We start from the raw sequence: 2,502 nt of genomic DNA, 5'->3' as shown, positions 1-2,502 counted from the left end.
CGCTCTTCCTACTTCACCGCAGAAACTGGTCTCAGATGAACAAGTACTGACTTCTGATAAATGACTTCAGCAAATGCGGCAAGTCCCCCATGCCCGGGGACGTCTGAATACGAACAGTGATGACAGCCAACGCTAATTTCAAGGCTCAAACCCAGGCGTGAGCGTAGCACAGAAATGGTCAGAATAACAGAAACTTGACAGATTAGGAAAAGCCCTATTTTCCAAACAATCGTTCAGAGAAAACTAATTGGTCAAGAGGCTGGTCTCCTTCATTGTGGCGCTGAATGGCACAGAATTTTGAAAATAAGTGTATAGCTTACGGCTTTTTTTCATAAAGCAGTTGTTCCAGGGCTGTAAATGATCACTAATAGTACTGCAGACAGCAGCAGCAATCACACAACTGCTCCAGCAGAACGGGATCCAGAATAAATGAAAATTGTAGACATTGCGGTAGCTGTGTAACACCTTCAGTTTCTGGCAGTATGGACAGATACTGACTGCTTCACATAATATTAATTCTACTTTCCTCATGTGGGTATTCATAAAAAGGATGCATTATTTCTCTTGATACAAATAACATCATATCCATAAAAATGCATAGCGTATTTGTGATACAGTGTACTCTTTGGGACACAAACTACATCTTCTTTCTGAAGCACCTTGTAAACTACAAGTGTCCAAACACAGCAATACCAAAAAATTAATCATTAAAAAGCCAATAGCAGAAAAGCTAATTTTGCACTCTTGCCTTTTGCTTAAAGATTCACTTGAGTAAAAAATGTGAAGTTACAATAAATAGCTGTACTTACTGGAAAAAAAAAAAACCACTTCCAAACAACAACATAAAGACTCCCCTGTCCAAGGATTATGAGGTGTTTAACCTCAATCCTTTAGTTTGCCAGAGGGAAGCTATTCCCTTTGTTGGTAGATCTGGTTACAAGAAGCGATAAAACATAGCTTTTTGTCATTATTACACTCAAGGATAAGCTAAATCCCTGCAGGATAGAATGAGATATGCATCATATCGTACACCTTCCATTAGAACGTAAAATACAAACTAAATCCCAGCAGAGGAAGAAAATCCTTGTGTTTTCAGAACGTTATTGACCCATGAGAACAACGTGAATTGCTCTTAAATATCAAGCTAGCTCTTGCTGCTGTATCAAATGCAACACCTATGTGCTTTATCATTTTAACAATCACTACAATCACTCAGACAACAAATCCAACAGATTAAGTTGCCAAAAAACTTTCTACAAGCCTCCCAATTTAGTTTTTTGCTATCACGTGTAGATTTTTCCTTGATTCTAATAATGAACTCTATCTAGATGTTTTTTACATATGTAGTGTTTATTGTATTTGTCTGCACTTAGCTTTACTTATTTACATCTATAAAGGAAGAACAGGACAACCCACAGCAGAAGGATATAAGGATGACATTCAGTTTTCTGAAAAGTTGCTTTTTTTAAGGTGTTATCGGAAGCAAGAAAAATGCAAAGAATTTTCTTGTTCTCTCCCACATCAAATGTCAAGGAACAATCTAAAAGGACTTTATTTTTTTATCTCTAGATTATCAGGGTGAGATGATCTGAAACTAACTGCTATTTCATCCCATTAAAAACTGTGAAATCTCAATGTTGCAGCTTTGCTTAACCTTATACTTATGAATTACTTCCGCTAAGACTATTCTTATGCATGAAATTAAGAAAAATGAAAGTCTTCGTAGTAGCTATTTGGTGTTTCTATTATAGATGTCAATTCACATGTTTATAGTTGAGATACCAAGCTTTACATAGGTTCTCATCTGCTCTTCCTGTATTCTTAGCTACCTCTTCGGTTCCAGCTGAGGATCTACTCTATGTTCACAGCAAGTATGAGCAAATACAATTGCTTTCCTTCCAGAAAGGCAATGTTAAGGAAGGTGTTAACAACAATAAAATCAGTGTCTGAGTGATTCTTGCTCTACCTGATTTAAATTTAGCGTAAAAGTGTATGCTTTATTGACCTACTGCACACTGGGTAAAACCAGATTCCTTAAACATCAGTGGCAAACCCTATACACTTAACTAAGCCAAGGTTTTGCTCAGTTTCTTTCTGCTATGAAATCAATATTAAACGTTATTAACCTACTTGGAAAAAGGATCAGGTAGTTTTGACATCCCCCAATCACAAACATCTGGCTCACGCCAACATAGGCAGGAAAATATGTTTCCATCAAGTCAACAGAGATGGGAAAAGACCAATGCAATAATATTGACATCCTATACCTATATCTATATATATTAATTTGGAAGTTATTTTGAGAAGTTTAGTATCGCAATACGATTCATTATATGCTAAAATTAAAACTTCTATTAATTTATAGCATACAGATTACTTGAAATTGAAATGCTCCTATAAACATCTCCAAGGTTTGGGGTTTGGTTCCCCTCTGCCTTTTCCTCACTGCTCCATATAGATGGTATACATGCAGGCGCCCAGGATTTACTTATAGACTCTTCA

This window comes from Phaethon lepturus, unplaced genomic scaffold, assembly GCF_000687285.1.
Source record: "Phaethon lepturus isolate BGI_N335 unplaced genomic scaffold, ASM68728v1 scaffold7829, whole genome shotgun sequence".
NCBI classification, from domain to species: domain Eukaryota; kingdom Metazoa; phylum Chordata; class Aves; order Phaethontiformes; family Phaethontidae; genus Phaethon; species Phaethon lepturus.
This window is presented reverse-complemented; position numbering follows the sequence as displayed.